Source organism: Periplaneta americana, chromosome 9 (genome assembly GCF_040183065.1).
Source record: "Periplaneta americana isolate PAMFEO1 chromosome 9, P.americana_PAMFEO1_priV1, whole genome shotgun sequence".
Taxonomy (NCBI): domain Eukaryota; kingdom Metazoa; phylum Arthropoda; class Insecta; order Blattodea; family Blattidae; genus Periplaneta; species Periplaneta americana.
In genome coordinates this window covers 166771834-166792896 of record NC_091125.1, presented here as the reverse complement: position 1 = coordinate 166792896, position 21063 = coordinate 166771834, and the positions used below count along the sequence as shown (strand labels likewise).

The 21063-nt window shown below is 35.3% G+C and overlaps 1 protein-coding gene across 1 annotated transcript in view; it reads right to left on the bottom strand.

Annotated features, from left to right (window-relative positions):
• LOC138705621 (uncharacterized) overlaps nucleotides 1-18326 on the bottom strand; it is a 139518-nt gene extending 121192 nt beyond the window's left edge. Inside the window, exons 1-2 of the mRNA XM_069834222.1 lie at nucleotides 18173-18326; nucleotides 17527-17593 (exon numbers count right to left, since the gene is read on the bottom strand). The gene's annotated coding sequence lies outside the window, so the exon portion shown is untranslated. The remainder of the gene's footprint in view (nucleotides 1-17526; nucleotides 17594-18172) is intronic.
• Between the last annotated feature and the right edge of the window lie 2737 nt (nucleotides 18327-21063).

Here is a 21063-nt window from a genome sequence, read left to right as displayed (position 1 = left end):
ATTATGATAGTGATGATGATGATGATGATGATGATAATAATAATAATAATAATAATAATAATAATAATAATAATAATAATACAGTAATAAATGTTTCTAGATTGCGCTATGCTTCTTGGAGAGAAAAAAATATTTTGTGCGAGATCGTGCATGTTTGCTTGTTTTCCGCACAGAACCAATACGCGGTAAGTGTGAAATACCACATTCAGTATTCCCAACGTAACACACACAACAATTTCCCTCTTCTTACCGCTTAAGCGCGACATTCATTTTACTGCTTTAGGCTTTTAACATATTATTTTTAGAGACGTTTAACATAGTAATAATTATAAATTGGAAACTTACCACTGCAATTTCACCTAAATTGCACTGTTACTTACTGTTTTTAAATATTTGCAAAAATTAAGTAAAGTCTACTACTCCACGAAACTTATTGCATTCCTGATACAAGTAACATTAAGGAAGCCGTGAAAAAATCAACAAGATTCCAGATGCCGATGTTATTACTGCAATATGTTATATAAATAATATTGTTAAAATATTAAAATGAAAAATAAATCATTACATAACCTTACCGTTTGTTTTAAGTTCGCATTTATAGACTGGGGGAAGAAAAAGACAGACGTATATCACGGCCTGCTGGAGTATAGTAAACACAGAAAACATTTTATAGCAACAATGTAGAAGAAAGATATTTTGGCTTTCCGAAGTTGCTGTCATTAAACAGAAACCAAGATGGAGATTTCATTGCAACTAATTAGAAATTCGTCTTTCAGGTATGTAATAAACGATCTTCGCACAAAATAATGTACGATACACGAGCGGTATGTTTTCTTTCAATTCTCGGAAATTAAAAAAGCTCAACTACGTTTCGCTTTTTCAAACTTTTCCTCGACCATGAAAACTTCAACATATCGCTCTTGTAACGCATATTGCCGGTACTATTGTAATGAGACAAAATGTATCATTAAAGATTCAATATAAGCTGGAAAAGGAAAAACGACCTAACGAAAGTCAAGCTGTTATTCCAAGCAACACCTCGTATTATTTCATAATCGCTTCTCCAATGCATGAGACCCAGACTCGAGGCAACAATGCAATTGATAGTCGAAACGACTGACACATCAGTATGACGCCAGTTTTAAAATGTAATAAATAATGTCATTACAGACTACTGGATTCATTTGAAAATATACCACAGTTATGTACTTTGCAATTAAACTCTGTTAAATTAAATATTTATGTTGTTATACTCTCCGAATTTATTAATCATCCCCAGTTGTGAACGGATAATAATTTTTTATTAAATTAAAATTAAATTTGATATTTCGTGAAGCTCTTGCATGTTAAAAAACGTTTCAAGCGAATCTTTTCCAAGACCATCTGATACCGAAATCAGAAATCTATAGCAATTGTTTTTAACACGGCCCCTTGTATAAAAATATAAACACTGTCTGCTGGATCACATCCTATGGCTGCTTACCCTGCCTGCCCAATCAACGATTATGCAAGACTAGCCGCTAGGTGGCAGGTAGTGATTTTGCATATACTGATAATGTTAATAGCGGTGGGCATTGCCTGCCACCTAACGGCAAAATAACTTTGATTGATTAGGCAGTTTACGCAGCTATAAAATGCGATCCACCAAGCAGTGGATATAAATCACTGAAACAAAGAAGCATCAAAATACGTTATTCATTTATTAATTAATACGTCATCTTTATTATTGGAATTGACAAAAGAGACGACATACTTTTGGATGGCTGGGCGGTTTCTTTCAGGAAATGCTACGATGCACATAACCTCTTAAAATATTATAAAAACAAATGACGATGGATTCGCCAACATAATAATAACAATAACAATAATCATAGGATGCGCATTCCACTTGATCAGTGTTGCAGCAGACCACGAATAAACAAATGAAGCCCCTCAACCAAATAATGCATTGCAGGTGGCTTCGACGCAACTTCCATAAGGGGCAATGCTGTACCTTTCGTTACAATTTTTCTTGAGTGGTACGCAGGAAATCGTTTCACGCTAAAGGAAGCAATGTACTGGAATCCACAAGGAAGGAGGGGAAGGCCGGAAAGAACCTGGAAAAAGGACACAGGGTGAAGAATTAGCAGATATGTCTATAAGTAGAACATGGAAAGAAATTAAATGCATGAGAGAAAAATAAAGTTTGATGGCGATATGTTATTTATGCATTATGTTATATTATTATTATTATTATTATTATTATTATTATTATTATTATTATTATTATTATTATTATTATTATTATTATTATTATTATCATCAATTAATAGTACATTATGCAACGAGCCTATAATGGTAGTAATTAAGATGCAAGTATGTTTGTTTACGAGCGCAAGCGAGTTTCATAAATTTCATACGAGCGTCTTAATTACCATTACAGGCAAGTTTCATACGACTTTTTATGCTCGACCATATTTCTAACTTGAAATTATTCATAAGTATTCATGTTATGGTTATGTAAGTGAGGAGCGGAACTGACCTAAATTGTGAGATGTGCGCAGACGCGAAAGTATTGATTTTTTCTGAGAAACGAATTTGTCATTGACCTTGATATAATCTAGAGAATAACATGAACATTAATTTTGATATAGCCTGGAAATTGATTTAGAATTGAAAAACGAGATGACAAATTGAATTTATTTGAATATTATTTACAATTAACGCTAATTATTATAGTAACAGAATATAACCTTCTGCGAGAGTATTGGATTTCCAGCCTCCGTGACGTTTCCCTACTTGTCTTTCGATTGCATATCCGAGAATAATCGAAAACCTGAACTTTAATGAATAGGTGTACTTTAATGACATGCATTAAAAGACTGCTATCAGGTGTATAATTACTACATTTCGGCATGGTCGAGCATAAAATTACTAATACCACTACTTGCTACTGGATTTAAATGACAGCTGTGAGCAGTATAGAATGAAGATAAATGTCAACAAAACGAAGACCATGGTCATAGGAAGTAAAGTAAAGAGCGTAAACTTGCTAATTCTAAATGAGGCAGTAGAGCAAGTGGACAGCTTCAAATACTTGGGGTGTACTATAAGCAGTAACATGAGCTGCTGTCAGGAAGTCAAAAGGAGAATAGCAATGGTAAAGGAAACTTTTAATAGAAAAAGGAGCATCTTCTGCGGACCTGTGGAAAAAGAACTAAGGAAGAGACTAGTGAAGTGCTTTGTGTGGAGTGTAGGATTGTCTCGGGCGGAAACATGGACATTACGACGAAGTGAAGAGAAACGACCAGAAGCATTTGAAGTGTTGATATGGAAAAGAATGGAGTGTGTGAAATGGACAGACGGAATAAGAAATGAAGCTGTGTTGGAAAGAGTGGGTGAAGAAAGAATGATGCTGAAACTGATCAGGAAGAGAAAAAGAAATTGGCTGGGTCACTGGCTGAGAAGAAATTGTCTACTGAAGGATGCACTGGAAGGAATGGTGAACGGGAGAAGTGTTCGGGGCAGAAGAAGATATCAGATGATAGACGACTTTAAGATATATGGATCATATGCGGAGACCAAAAAGAAAGGCAGAAAATAGGAAAAACTGGAGAATGCTGGGTTTGCAGTGAAAGATCTGCCGTTGGACAGAATACTATAAACGAATGAATGTTAAATACATGCAATTTAAAACGAAATAGGCACAAAAATCTTGAATATGAAAAAATGTAATATTTAATCACAATTATTTCGTCAGAAAACCTGTTTTTCTTGCCAATACTATATTATGAAATTTTAACGGTAAAAAAAAAAAATATGGAACTCCATATAAACTGCAAACCTGGTGATAACACTACTCTGCCTGAACATTATTAGCGAAATGTTCAGGGCGTTGGCTTTTCTTACCGGAGACCTGGCTTCAAAACCTGAAGAAACAAATGACATAAGTGGCAGACAAAACGATATTGTGGGAGATCTTTTAGAAATATTTCAGTTACCCCTATCAGACGATTAGGGAGCTGACTTTTCTTACAGGAGACCTGGCTTTAAAACCTGAAGAAACAAATGACACAAGTGGCAGACAAAGCGATATTGTGGGAGATTATTTAGAAATATTCCAGTCACCCCTGTCATAATTCCACGACCTTTTGTAATGAAAGCTTCGTCCATAGCAATCCATGATTTTATATTTGTCGTTAGGCTTGAAGATACAGGGGCCATTTTAGTTAGTTAAAAGCAGTAGATAAACTCACTTGCACTTTATACTGTAAGTACTAAAACTAGAGAACTGAGTGAAATGAATGACACAACAGTACTGCAAGCAGTGTTTCGCTTTACTGGATTAGGAGAAAATAAGAGAGATGTGGGACACATGCATTTTAGCTGCTCCCTGTAAGAAACAAAGTACCTACTGAAATCTGAAACTATAGGCATTTACAAACTGTTGTTTGAAAAGTGACATTCCTGTCTCATTCAGAAGAGTAGGATTATTCCAGCCGAGAATCATACTTCCTAATTACTCGGAAAATCCCATTTCCGTATAGGTCTACTAAATTTAAAGTAAAGGCGAACAAGCAATAACCTGAAAATCTATTTATTTTAATCTTTCAACATCCTTCCAGTTTGTTCCTTTAATTCAGCTTCTTTTCATAAGTCGGCTACTTTATTGCGGCTCATGCCAGACTTGACACGGGTTTTCCCTGGAAGATTTAGGAAGAGGGTGGATAAGGTTGCAAATTGCTGGGAACGGCTTGTTAGACGTGTGCAGAACAATTATAGTTCGAGACAAATCATGTCGTCCTCGTCCCACTCCACCGCATGAAGGCAACGCTACTTTTTGAGTGATTTTGTTCTATGAGAAAGATTGCCCTTTCTTCACTCATAGTGGATGGTTTGGGGTGAGTGCCTCTATTACTTCCTGGAACTAAGAATGTTATGTTTCGTCCCGAAATATATCCTTTCTTGGGTAGGTAAAAAGACTTTTTAAATCTGTGTATTTCAAATTGTAAACTTCCACAGCAGAAGTTCTTTTTTTTTTTTTTTTTTTTTTTTTTTTTTCCTTTTAGAGAAGTAAAAATGAATAAAACCCCTAAATATGTAGATTTATGTAATACCAAGCCATAATATGTAATGTGGGGGTAAATATGTAAAAATATGTACAGTAGAACCCCTATTATCCGTGGTAATGAAGGGGGTGGTCTGAACGGTTAATCGAAAAAATCGGATAATCATTAGCTTACCATAGAAGACTTTCATAAATTAAGTGTTGCATAATACAGTTTCGTAATTTTCTCCGTGGTCATGTGTTTTAACACATAAGGTAGTGGATCAGAAGTTTTAAGTATAGGGCTAATAGCTCTGTTGGAAAGAGTGGGTGAAGAAAGAGTAATGCTGAAAGTGATCAGGAAGAAAAAAGGAATTGGATGGGTCACTGACTGAGAAGAAACTGCCTACTGAAGAATTCACTGGAAGGAATGGTGAACGGAGAAAGATTTCAGGGCAGAAGAAGATATCAAATAATTGAAGACATCATGATATAAGGATCATATGCGGAGACTAAGAGAAAGGCAGAAAATAGGAAAGATTGGAGAATGCTGGGTTTGCAGTGACAGAACACTATGAATGAATGAATAAATGAATAAATGAATGTCAATGACGGGTTTCTAAGGATCAAGAAAACTTCTATGATGGATTTCTGTGGAAAGATGGGAAAAGTATAGGTCTCATGTTATAGATTTAAGTAATTAATACACTTTATCCTTATTTTTTTTTAATGAAATCTCGCACAGTTGTAACTCTAATCTCGTATTCCGATGTGAGTTGAACCACAGTTCCTCTTTTCCAAAACCACTCAATTATATGCACTTCTCTTCGCTACTTAGCACAACATGTATTCTTTTGGCAGTTCTGAGAGACATTTTGGAGAGAAATTAAACATGTCACTCTAACAATAGATCATAATATGTAAGAGCAAAGATTAGTAATATCACTCTCTATAAAAAAATACGTAAGTTAATAATGTATTGTTCAGTACTCAATACGTTTCCTGCACAATATAAACGGATAATCCAACAATCGGTTAATAGGATGACGAACAATCGGAGTGCTACTGTAGTATCAAATTTTAATACATAGGTTGGATAAAAAGTAATGGCAACACTGCTGTCACGTGACGATGGTGCGTTCGAGAGCTGCCAGCTGTGTGGACATGAACAAGGACTGTTAGATGAGTTAGTGCAGCCAACAGCGACAGTACTCCATCAATCTACTGCAATGTGTAGAACGTTGACTTTCATAGGGATAGTGCGAGCGCCCTAAGACCATCCTTACAAAACTAGAGCAACGTTCCTGGATCAAAATTGAAATGGCACGAGGTCATAGTGCACAAGAATGTTTTCAGGGACTGCGTGAAGTATGTGGCGATGCAGCGTTGCCATATCGCACAGTTGCACAATGGGTTAAAGCGTTCCGGGAAGGCCTTGTTGCACCGGTACCAAAGGGAAGGTGACGACTTTCTTGGACGAATCGTCGCTATGGACGAAACCTGGGCTCACTCATACGAACCAACCAAACTTGAAACTTCAATCAAATGAATGGAAGCATCCAGGTTCTTCTCGTCCAAAGAAAGTGCGCCCTACACAAAGTGCTGTGAAGGAGATGTTCATTGTGGCGTATGACATTGATGGGGTAATACTGCACCACGCTGTACCTCCAAGGCAGACGGAAAACGCGGACTACTGGAACATCCACCGTACTCACCCGATATGATCCATGCGATTACGATCTTTTCACCAAAGTGAAAGAACCACTGCGAGGGACCCGGTACAATACCAGAGATGAACTTATCCGTGCCTTAGGGCGGTCAATACGGAACATCAACAAAGATGGACGCGCTGATGGTGTACGACGCCTTCCAAAAATTTGGCAAAAGGTAATAAATAAGGGGGGCGACTATATAGAAGGTACGTAAATGTTGTACCCCTGTGAATAAAGCCATGTCAGAAATATCGAACTGTTGCCATTACTTTTTATCCAACCCAAGTACAGGGTGCGTCAGAAAGAACGGATGGATTTCACATGGCAAGAAAATTGTAAAGATTCATCAAATCAAAAATTTATTGTTATCAACATATTCACCAATACATGCAGTTTATTCATGGAAAACAACATTATCCATATGATGTCCTTGGCTTTCAATACAGGCATCGAGGCGTTTTCTGATGTTCGCCATCACTTTCACAGTCATAGCTGGCGCAATTACCACGATTTCTTCACGAATCGCCGTCTTCAGTTCGTCCAGTGTATGTGATCGATGTTTACAAACTTACGCCTTCAAATGGTCCCAAAGAAAGAAGTCGCAGGGCGCGAGATCTTACCGTAGCCTCGGACAATCTCAGTGCAATAGAATTTCGTCCAGGTGATTTCTTCTTTAATGTTGAACCTGTGATACGAAATGAAGCCACCCACCGCAAAATTGTATTCCGAGTTGGAATCCTAGCGTGACGTCCGATGTCGAAATGAGTCCTGAGTGGCGATCACAGACTCTTCATTTTTCAAAAATGTCTCTACGATGAAAGCACGTTGTACACCAGACCAACACCATATTCTCAACTGAAACTGCATTCTATGGCTGACCCAACAGTCGTGGTCCCCCTCACTATATCTCTCTCCTCGTTGCGTATCGATAGTTTGAAATCCATCCGTTCTTTCTCACGCACCCTTTATATTAATGGTAATTACAAGATTAGGAAAGTTTTGTTATTTATATATGGTTAGGTTGAAAGGAATATAATATGTAATTACATAAAAATCCGGTCCCTACTTATGACTGTCTGCATACGCCACAATTTACAGTCATAGACTTCGTCCAGTAGATCCAGGCAGATTATCTGTGTATATGGATGTCCCCTATTCTATGTTTTAACCAATGACCACACACTACAATGCAGCTTTTTAAAATTCATCCCTTTCATTGGGGTTTCATTGTATTACGAGATTACAGGCAGATAATCCTGCGTAGATTATCGGGCCGATTCTTGCCCATTGTAAGCCGAATAAAGTAGTCCCTTGGGAGTCTGGCTCTACGCTGGACAGGCCCAGAGCTGTTCTGCTAGTCGCCGTAAAAAATTCTCGTCTCTTCTGGGAACTGAATAGCAGTCATTCACCCCGGTCAACGAGGGTGATATAAATAGCAAAGCATTTGCATTAATCACAGTGGACTTCATATCTGAAGGCCAGGGCTTCAAAACTGAATAACCTGATCGGCGCAGTGCACAACACAATCAAGCTATGTGCATAAATTAACCAAAATGGGCGGCGTACAATAATTAAACTTACTCGCTGTTGCCACTGGAGAAGGATTAAGGATCTGTGTGTGGGCAAGACCATTTATAACGTGGGAAAAACTTAGAAATGCTTTCTGCAAGGAATCTGAATATAGGTATTGCAATACAGGAAGAAAAATTGAAAGATGTAGTTAACTGTAGTATTGTAGTGCTTTATATAGCAGGTACGCTACACATTAAATGAGAAAGATCTCTTCTAACGAAATAGAGTTAGGAAATGATCCCAGGATGGAGGCAGCATTCCCTCGCTGAACCGCTATCCCAATGCGTTGACGAAGGAAATTGATACATCTAGGAGCACGGGTAGAAAGTTCACAAGAACAAAACTTCCACGAAGAAAGGAGAGAGGAAGTGCTTTATATTGTATTGTATTAATTATGTTATATTCATAGCAATGTAGTAATTTTCTATCATACTGGTTGAGTGGAAGAGAAGGCCGAATGGCCTTAACTCTGCTAGTTAAAATAAACCATTATTATTATTATTATTATTATTATTAATTTATTTAAAAAACATTTTGGTGAGAATTGGGAGGAGAATAAAAATCTTCTCTATTACAAAAATGTAATTTCTCAGAATACAATCGCAGATCGCAATGAAGAGGAGGATGTGTTTTGCAATAGTTTCATGGAAGTTGAATGAGAACAACTCAGAATTTGAAATGAAATATTAAAGAAAAAAAAACTACATATGTGAATATAGAGAGTTTTCATTTATCTTTTTATACTGTAAAATTGTTAACATATAAATAATAGTATGTGAATTTGCACTAAATCACTTACCTACTGGCTTTTAAGGAACCCGGAGGTTCATTGCCGCCCTCACATAAGCCCGCCATTGGTCCCTATCCTGAGCAAGATTAATCCAGTCTCTATCATAATATCCCACCTCCCTCAAATCCATTTTAATATTATCTTCCCATCTACGTCTCGGCCTCCCAAAAAGGTCTTTTTCCCGCCGGCCTCCCAACTAACACACTATATCCATTTCTGGATTCGCCCATACGTGCTACATGCCCTGCCCATCTCAAACGTCTGGATTTAATGTTCCTAATTATGTCAGGTGAAGAATACAATGCGTGCAATTCTGTGTTGTGTAACTTCCTCCATTCTCCTGTAACTTCATCCCTCTTAGCTCCAAATATTTTCCTAAGCACCTTATTTTCAAACACCCTTAATCTATGTTCCTCTCTCAAAGTGAGAGTCAAAGATTCACAACCATAAAGAACAACCGGTAGTATAACTGTTTTATAAATTCTAACTTTCAGATTTTTTGACAGCAGACTGGATGATAAAAGCTTCTCAACCGAATAATAACAGGCATTTCCCATATTTATTCGGTGTTTAATTTCCTCCAGAGTGTCATTTATATTTGTTACTGTTGCTCCAAGATATTTGAACTTCTCCACCTCTTCAAAAGATAAATCTCCAATTTTTATATTTCCATTTCGTACAATATTCTCGTCACGAGATATAATCATATACTTAGTATTTTCGGGATTTACTTCCAAACCTATCTCTTTACTTGCTTCAAGTAAAATTCCCGTATTTTCCCTAATCGTTTGTGGATTTTCTCCTAACATACTCACGTCATCCGCATAGACAAGCAGCTGATGTACCCGTTCAATTCCAAACCCTCTCCGTTATCCTGGACTTTCCTAATGGCATACTCTAGAGCAAAGTTAAAAAGTAGAGGTTCATTTATGTTATTAAGGAAATATAGTGATTAGTAAATGAGAAAATTGAAGCTATTTTTTATAAAAGCATATGTTGTAAAGACCAAAACTTGTCTCATCGACAACAGTACCGCCCAAAACTCGCCTTATCCAAAATTAGATTGTGTTTCACTGGTGTCTGATTTTTCAGACGATGCATGTTGAATTTAGGGCCTTGTAAGCAAATGATAGCATTAAAATACATTTCAAGATCTTCACGGTTTATCTTGCAGAGGATTTTCATGTTTTCTGACAAATCAGTTTATCTGGATAAGGCGAATTTTGCATTTGATAGCCTCAATTGTTTTAACAGAATCTTAATATCGTTCTGGGATCACAAATGCGTAGGTTACATTTAAAACTCTAAGACCAGAACTAACTTAAGGTGGAAATTGTGAAAATTTTAGTTGATTTTTTTCCGACTTAAAAACACCATTACTATGTGTACTTTTATCCTGCCATAGCAATTTCTTGAAGTCCGTATCTAAGTTGGTTAAAAAATGTTTGTTATAGGGCTAATGTCTGTGTGGGCAGTATCCTACCTAACTTTTAAATTACCACTGAAAAATGTGAAATATTTAGCTATTTTTTACCCCAATTATAAACACCATTACTAAGTGTACTTTCTTCTTGTCAAAACAATTTCGCTTCTAACTTGGTTTGAAAAATATTTTTATAATGTCGGTATGGGTAATAGAATGAAAATTGGCATTTCTCATCCTATATTCTGTAACAAATATTGTGTAATCTTTATGAAAATTTTCAGGCACATAGACATCATGCCCTAGAGCAGTTCCAATTATCAATTCTGTAAGTTTGTTTGTGCCCCGAATAATAATTTTTATTGTTGTAAAGTTAATGAAAAAATGAAAAAAAAATGAATACAATGATTACAAAACCCATGGAGTTACAGGAGAAAATTATATAAGGAGTTATTTCTGTAACATCTACCCTCGCTACGGACATGAGGGCTCCGAAATTGCGTGCAAAATTAATTTCGACAAGAGGCCACTCTCAGTGATATCTACACGTCGAGAGCAGCTACAGACCTGTGCGACCACTGCTTTGATTTGTAATGGGAGTTCAGCGATAATAAAGTGATAATAGACACGCACGATAACGTTACAAGACGACGATGATTATGATGATGTCGGCGACGATGATGAAAAGGGATGACGATGATTATGATGAAAATGGATGGTGATGAGGATGATAATGGCGATGATGACTATGAGGGTGAATGATGACGATGATGATTATGATGAAAATGGATGATGATGACGACGATGATTGATGAAAATGGATGAAGATGATGATAATGACGAAGACGATGATTATTATGAAAATGGATGGTGATGACGATGATTGATGAAAATGGATGGTGATAACGATGATAATGACGAAGACGATGATGATTATGATGAAAATGAATGGCGATGAGGATGATAATGACGATGATGACTATGATGGTGAATGATGACGATGATGATTGATGAAAATGGATGGTGATGACGATGATTGATGAAAATGGATGGTGATAACGATGATAATGACGAAGACGATGATGATTATGATGAAAATGAATTGCGATGATGACGATGATGACTATGATGGTGAATGATGACGATGATGATTATGATGAAAATGGATGGTGATGACGACGATAACTGATGAAAATGGATGGCGATGACGATGATGATGAAGACGATGATGATTATTATGAAAATAGATGGTGATGACGATGATTGATGAAAATGGATGGTGATAACGATGATAATGACGAAGACGATGATGATTATGATGCAAATGGATGGTGATGAGGATGATAATGACGATGACTATAATGGTGAATGATGACAATGATGATTATGATGAAAATGGATGGTGATGACGACGATGATTGATGAAAATGGATGGCGATGACGATGATGATAATGACGAAGACGATGATGATTATGATGATGAAAATGGATGGTGATGACGATGATTATGAAAATGGATGGTGTTAACGATGATAATGACGAAGACGATGATGATTATGATGAAAATGGATGGTGATGACGATTGATGAAAATGGATGGTGATGATGATAATGATAATGACGAAGACGATGATGATTATGATGCAAATGGATGGTGATGACGATGATTATGATGAAAATAGATGGTGATGATGACGATGATGATAATGACAACGATGATGATTATGACGAAATGGGCGGTAATGACGATGATGAATATGATGAAAACGGATGGTGATGATGACGATGATTATGATGAAAATGGATGGGAATGATGACGATGATTATGATGATAATGACGACAATGATGATTATGACGAAAATAGATGATGACGATGATTATGATGAAAATGGATGGTGATGACGCTGATGACAATGATGATTATGATGAAAATGGATGGTGATGGCGATGATGACGACGATGATATGATGAAAATGGATGGTGATGATGATAATGACGATGATGATTATGATGGTGAATGATGACAATGATTATGATGAAATTGGATGGTGATGACGATGATGATAATGACGAAGACGATGATCATGATGAAAATGGATGGTGATGATGATGATTATGATGAAAATGGATGGTGATGACGATGATAATTATGATGAAAATGTGTGGTGGTGACGACGATGATGATGGATGACGGTGACGGTGATAATGGATAATGATAATTACGCGGAAGAACTGAAAGAAAACGTGAAAGGATATGCCTAAGAAGAAGCAGCTGAAACTGATCAGAAAGAGGAAAAGGAATTGGTTGAATCACTAGTTGAGAAGAAACTGTCTACTGAAGGATGCACCGGAAGGAATGGTGAACGGGAGAAGAGTTCGTGGCAGAAGAAAATATCAGATGACAGACAACATTAAGATATGTGGATCATATGCGGAGACAAAGAGGAAGGCGGTAAAGGGGAAATATTGGAGAATTCTGGGTTTGCAGTGAAAGACTGCCATTGGACAGAATACTATTAACGAACAAATGATGGTACAATGATATAAAAATCACGATGTTTGGTATCCTGGATTTGTACATTCCAGGTACAATAAACGTTCAAAAGTAAATGTCGGAAGTTACATATTCAGATAATAAACGAGGATAGAACGAAACTTATCGAGACTATTGTTATATAGAGTACAGACGTACGCTATACACGTAAGAACAATAATATCTGCTGAATGAAACAGACGGTAATTCAACAATTACCACGTTACATAACCAACAGCACGCTGAACTGTGTTTAAGCACTTCTTTCTTCTTTAAATGGGCTATTTAAAGACGATGTACAGGGAGGTTATCTAACATTTGTAGGATTGGTAATAGCAAAATGGTATTACTCATGAGTAGATCTCGGACTTTTAGGTCTTAAAAATCTTAAATTAGGTACCTAAAATAGGTTGTATCACAAATCAAAATAGGTTCTAAAATTACAAAAATAGGTGAACAAAAAATGACATTATTTCATTTCCCATTACAAATTAGCCGAAACATTTGACATTATTTCATTGTACATGTCCATAATTAGAGCCAGAGTAAACAACTAACACCTTTTCTAAGTTTTCCATTGAGAAACTGCATCGCTTCTCAGATAACACCATCTTATATGCCAAAAATGAGCGTTCCACATCAACTGATGACACCAGAGCACATTTAAATGTTGGTATTAGATGCAAGGGACCAGCACATTCATGTTCAAGTGTTTTGCCAGCCAAGATGTCAGCAACTGTGCGGAGAACTGTCAGTCCTGGGTTTTTTTGAAGCACTGATTTGAGTTTTTCAGAAACGTTTTCACCAACATAACCAGGAACCAAGTTGATTTTTTCTGTCACCTCTTCTATCAATCCCAGTTGCGTGTAGACCGGTTTGCCTGAAGACTCTAGAGCATTAATAATGGGGACCAGAAATACATAATGTGATTTGATGAATGCAATATCCCGGGCAATTGTTGGGTCCTGCAGAAGTTTTTTAGCTGAAGTAATGCTCACTGCATCCTCCCCCAGTTTCAAAACAAAGTTCTTAATGTCCTCCAAATGCTTGCTGTAATATTCCACGGCCTGTAACCATGTAAGAACCGGCTAAGAATAGGTTCTGGTGGAAGTGGCACATTGGGAAGTTGCTCTCGAAATAATTGAATCCTCGTAGGTGCTTTAATAAAAACCTTTTTAATTGTGGAAACCAGCTTATTTACTTGTCGATATTCAAGCCGTATCGTCTCAGCTACGCGATTCATGGCATGGGCAAGGCAAGGCACGACTGGCATACAGAATTACACAGCGTTTCCATATTACCAACTGTAGAAATTTGAAAATGTAAAATTAGGTAAAAATAGTTTCTAACGTGAAATTAGGTATTCTTGGGTTGTACAGGACCACCATTTTCGAACATATATTTCCATAATTCGTATATATACAACTTTTCTTTTGTATATATCATGAGGAACAAAATAGGTTTTTACCTAAAATCCGAGGTCTACTCATGAGGTTACCTGAAATTCGCTTATGGTTAGGTAAAATCTTGGAAAAAAATCCCAACAAAGTAATCCCAAGTACTGCCTGAGATCAAGAAACAAGCTCTTGTCCCAGAGCTGCAAATTTGGCTTTATCATGCCATACACAATTTTTTATACCACTCAGAATTGTATTACCTTTCTATAAGTTCACATATTAAGTTTTGTTCATAAGATAACTTCAGGAAGTACCCTACAAATGTTGTAGGATACAGAATTCGAATCTTGGAAAGTAATGCCTGGAAGAGGCAGAGGTGTAGAATTGTACAGCCATGTACCTAAACCCAATACCTGGATTTTTAATAAGTCTGGACTATTTACATCTGAATGGGTAACCTGCCTCAAAATGAACGCCAATTTAGCAGCAGTTAGAGGAGTACCTGGTCGCTCTTTGGACGGATCCCGGTGCAGACATGGCTGCCCGGAGACTGAAACCCTTGCCCACGTCCAAGGTCAGTGTAACAGAGGTTTACTCCTCCGAAATGCCAGACATCATCATGTTCGATCCTTAATTGCAACTGCTTTGAAAAAAAAAGTCTTGGACAGTAGAAGAGGAAGTTTTTTGCCTTGCTACTAATGGCTCCCCTAGACGTAGTGACATCATAGCGTATTCCCAGACTACCAAGAAAGGATATATAATTGATCCTACCATAAGGATTGAAACGGGGAGTAGCCAGCCAGAGGACGTCAATCAAGAAAAGATCAACATTTATCTGCCAACAGTTGATTACTTCAAAGCAAAATACCAGCTTGAAAACATTGAGATGATTGGTTTTCTTATTGGAGCTCATGATGTGATTCCCAAGTTCTTTGAACGCTTCAGGAAGACTTTTGAACTACCACAGACACTTACTGCTGACATCATAACTTCAGTTTTGAAACGCTCTTGCCAAATTCTAAGTCATCATATTCACTCTGTTTAATTTCTTTTTCTTCTTATAATTCATATATGTTTATTTTAATTTTCTGTCAACAAATTTATGTAAACATTTAACATTGTAAAATTCATGTAGGAGGCAGTTAACAATTTTAAAAATTAAAAAAATTATCTTGACAGAAATCCGCTATGAAACAGAAACGACTCCTATTCATTCAACAGACCATGTGCTGTGCTAAAAGTAACGTGACAAGGCAGAAGAGTCTGGGAAAGAAATATGATCAACATTGAATTTAAATTTTAAAACACATACATTGTTTTATGTCACTATAAAACATTTCAGGGATTTTTTCACCTCATCTGAATCAGTAATAGCCACTCTATTGTTATAACAAAAGTCTTATGATTTTGAAAGCAATGAATTCATAGGAATATTATGACTTACAACGAAGAACAGTGGCCCAATTAGTGAAAGGTAACAATTATTATTTATAACGACAGAGATTTTTTAAAAGAAAAGTTTGCAGAATATAATTTGTAGGTTAAAATTATAAGATCCTATTTTGAGCATCCTACTCTAATCCCTGAAGAGCAGAATTATTAAATAAAATGTAAACATTCTCAGCTTCAACTGCTGAAAAGTCTCTCTAATATCAAAACTCTAATAACTAAAATAAAAGGTGAAACGAGCGTTGAGCGGATTCCTCCGATTTTGGAATAGACACCGACGTACTTGAACTGCCAACATAGAAAACAAAAAGTCACACTCAATCACTTTCACCTTCATCTTGACGGGATAATAAAAGCCTAAACTAAACTAACCTAACCTAACCTAACCTAACCTAAGTGCGTCGGTGTCTATTCCAAAATCGGCGGAATCCGCTCAACGCTCGTTTAACCAAATAAAATGACAGTTTTTTCAATGACTACAAGCAACTGATAGATTAATTAATTAATTTAATTTCTTCCTGTAATCACTACAGGTTGCCATCGACAAAGAGTACCATGATACAATAGAGTAAAAGCCTTGAGGCTTAGTGATAAATTGTTGTTAGAGTGAAAAATAAACAATTTGAATTATATTGAAACACATGATGTTAAACGAAGTAATGTCAAGGAGATGTGAATTAGTCATGGTCCATATGTATGATGCCTGAAAATAGCTATTGAGCCTTTGAGTGCTGCAATTGCTAGATCTCTTAAAATACTTTTACGCAGGCCAAAAGATTTACAGAAGTCGACTAGGAACCGGGGTATGGTCCCACGGGCTCCTATCATTAGTCCCGTAATGACGATGGATTCCAGATGGTATTTGTCCTTATAAAAACTGATGGAAGGTTCATATATATTCCTTTTTTCCTCGTGTACTTCTTCTTAATATCTAAATAAAAAGCTTTTACTATATCAGTGGTTCTAAACTGTAGTATGTACGGGTTGGTTCATGTGTGCCACAAGTAAAATAAATTCCTATTCTCAGTTTCTAGGTAAAAATAACTGAGAGATATAAGAGAGGAAAATAAAAAAAAAGAAGGTTGATTATTACTGCTCAATAATCTATATAAAAATAATCAAGAATTGTTTTTCTTCTATTAAGTATCAATAATATGACATAAAATATGAAAAATATTCAAATGACTGGACAAAAAGTGACTTACTGTAGATATATTAATGATGCTATCAGAAGGAGAGGAAAAAGAAATCACTTTTATATCAAACAAATAATGATAAAAAGTGATAACAAAAATAAACAATCTAACCACATAATTGTTAGATCTGTACACATTCTTAAAAATGAATAAATGAAAGAAGAAAATGTAAAAGACAATTTCATTACTACATACAGTAAGTTTTTGTATATGTAGACCCTTGTCAAAGTTTTATCACAGACATTAGGTAGACCTAAAATATAAAAAAAATCACATAACAAGTCAATCTTTCCTTATACATTTGCATCTATTTTGTAAGACAATCTTGGAAAGTCTTAAATTATCTATAAAATAACAATTCTCCATTTCAAACTACACAATCTGTCTGCCCCACACCAATCATGCTATGAATGGAATGTTAATCCTACCTTTCAAAAGATGTTGAGCATAACTGCAATAGTAGACAGTTTGATATAAAAACGTCCTTCACCAAGTCTGGAAAGAAATGAAGATCAGTAATAAGTATGCCAATGTTCATCACACAAATATGGGAAACCGAAAAACTCATCACACGTACATCACATGTTATACTTTATTTGCCACCATAACGAAATCTTTCGACGAAAATGTAGCACGAAAGCTGTAAATCCGTGTTAGGGCTTAAACTATTTTATATAGTTATAGCTTGTCAACAGGTAATTTCACAACCCTAACCCCTAAAATATTTTGTGTTCATTTGACAAGCACTGAGATAGACTACCATGTAATTTCACACATACAAACATGAGGTAACTATTAATAGATAAGGAATTGCTAGTATCCATTAGCACTGACGTTTTGGCCCACGTTACACACAACCTAATGTCGTAAATATAATTAATTGTCCCTCCCAAAGCATACCGTCTGGTTTTGACAGCTACGCCCACATGCCAACACCGCAAAACGAGGCATTTAAATATTTACTATGAACCTAATGAGTATGAAATGAGTTAGAAATTAATTCATCTCTACAAACAGTGTTAATACCTCTGTCAGAAATTACACTACATATACGCACAATAATAATATACGAACCAGATGCCTGTCTTAACCATCAACAAATGCTTCTTGAGTCGCCATGTTTATTGATTTTCACATGCGCACTTTAAATTGCGCAGAATAAAATACATGGCACACGAATACTGGCGGGAACATGGAAAATCCTGTCATCATACTGTAACTTTTTTCTTACAGCTATGTAATAATTTATAAGAAGAGAGGAATAGATGTATTGTAAGAAAGACCATATATACAGAAAAAAAAATAAATGTAATTACGATTGTAACAGTTAATAAAACAGGAGAATCAGGACTGTATTGTTTACAGACAGTTCCTGACATCTAGCGTAATTACACTGACTGACCTTGTGTAACAGCGCCGCAGCGCAGTTATATTTCTTATTTAGTTCATAAACTCTTCGCTGGTAGCGCTGTGGTCTGAGTGTAACTTCGATCTATCGATGATGAGAAAAAACAACTGTAAATGCATTCGAGAGTAAATTGCATGTTTGTCAGAATGCTTTTATAATTAATCTCATAGCTTAAATTTTCTCGGACACAACACACTGCAAATAAATTGCGTCTTTTAAGTCTTCGGTTTGCGTTTTATTATTTCTCGAAATTTTCGAGGGAAATATCGATAACAGGGAACTTTCTGTTTGGGTACACAATCTATGGCCATATTTAGTACGATAAAGATACGGCATCGGTTGCTCTGTTAATAACATCCTTTGTGTAACTAAAGCAAATGCGAGTATTATGTGTTAAGTTTTTCTTTTCTTTTAAAAGTTTTTCACATCCTAATGAGGTTTAATCAAAGTACACATTTTTTTTTTTAAATTTGGCTAGACTGATATATGATTAGACTATGACTGGAGATCATTACGGCTATTTAAAATTTTTACCCTAAAAATTTTCTACCATTATTATTACGAATACGTTTATTTATTCAGAAGTTAATAAAAATTAAACAACAGTTTTCCATATTTTTTCAATAAAATATTTCTCATTGTTCATCCCCGTCTAATAGAATTTGTCAAATATATTTCGTTTAACAAATTAATTAAACATTTTACCGGGATTTGGTTTGAAGCATTTGCAGCAAAAGCAACAATAATCTCACCACGTTGAATCAATTTATTTACAAAATGACAGTGTGGCAAAGACACAACATCTGATGTAAAATTTACCTGCGTCTTTGGAAAAGTTTGAAACGGTAGTTTCTAAAATAGGTACACTTAATAGCGAAAAATGCTCTAAATTAACACAGACTATTTTGATGTTGTAGCGATTGAATTTCCAATTTTCACCTTTATTATCGAGTGAATTAAATTAAATTAATTGACGCAAGATGTCAATGGAATTATAAACTTGGTAAACAAATACACATAAATAATCAAAGAAATAAATAAAAGAAAAATAGTAATAAATAAATAAATAAATACATGTGTGAATGAATAAATAAATAAATAAATAAATACATGTGTGAATAAATAAATAAATAAACAAATAAATAAATAAATAAACAAATAAATAAATAAATCTATACTAATAATAAATCTGTAGCCGAAATTTTTCTGGTAATTTTCGATTTTCCAAAAATAATTGGTCCTAACATGTATAATTAATCACCCTGAAACCGAAAATCGTTTTTTTTTTAATTTTTGTTTGTCTGTCTGTCTGTATGTTTGTTACCTTTTCACGCGATAATGGCTAAACGGATTTCGATGAAAATTGGAATATAAATTAAGTTCGTTGTAACTTAGATTTTAGGCTATATGACATTCAAAATACATTATTTAAAAGGGGGGTTATAAGGGGGCCTGAATTAAATAAATCGAAATATCTCGCTTATTATTGATTTTCGTAAAAAATGTTAAATAACAAAAGTTTCTTTAAAAATAATTTCCGATAAGTTTTATTCTTTGAAAAATCCTGATAGGACTGATATTTAATGAGATAAATGAGTTTTAAAATTAAAATAACTGCCATCTAAGGCCGTGTAATGAATTAAAAAACAAATGACTTCGTCTATAAGGGGCCTTGGACAGCAACAATCGAAAGCTATGAAAGATAGCCTACAGATAATGTTTCTGTATTTGTATGAAGTAATATTGGAAGCTAAATTAACCGATTTGTATAATTAATTATTAATTCACCATTGGAAAGTGTAGTTTCTCTGGATGGACATAATGCTATAATGTTATTACAGTAACTTCTGAGTGAATCGAGGACAGGTAAGATTAAAATAGCTTCTTATGCATAGAAAACTTGATAGGCTATTCTGTACATTCGTTTCCTGTATTTCCTAAAATAATTTTTATGACCAAATGAGTGGTCTCTGGATCAAAATGATCGCATTTTAATTATGCAAATACAATTTAAATTAAGTAACATAATAAACGATTTATCCTTATATCAAACACGAATGTTCCCTGGATCAAATGTCCTATTTTAATTATGTAATTACTTTATATTTATTTCTAACGGGTGCAGCGGAGCGCACGGGTACGGCTAGTAAATAAATAAATAAATAAATAAATAAATAAATAAATAAATAAATAAATAAATAAATAAATAAATAAATAAATAAATAAATAAATAGATAATATCTTATTAGTATGCAATTTATTTTACCTATTCCTCCTTTTAAAGTCGTATACTGACAATTATTATTAAGAAAAGATTACCTTAAAATTTGAGGAACCATTTCATCAGGTTGGTGGAACACACGTGCTTGAATATGGCTTTCTGCTTTCCTTCATCTTTCATCAGCTAGAAACGAAGAACATATAGGAAACATTCTGTCTTTGACTGTCTTGGCGTCTTGATTATACTGGATTACAATTAGCAGCTAGGGTAAGGAAGTACTTACAGGACTTCAGCAAATGTAGAACACCTAGTTCACAACAGATATTAATGTAATGA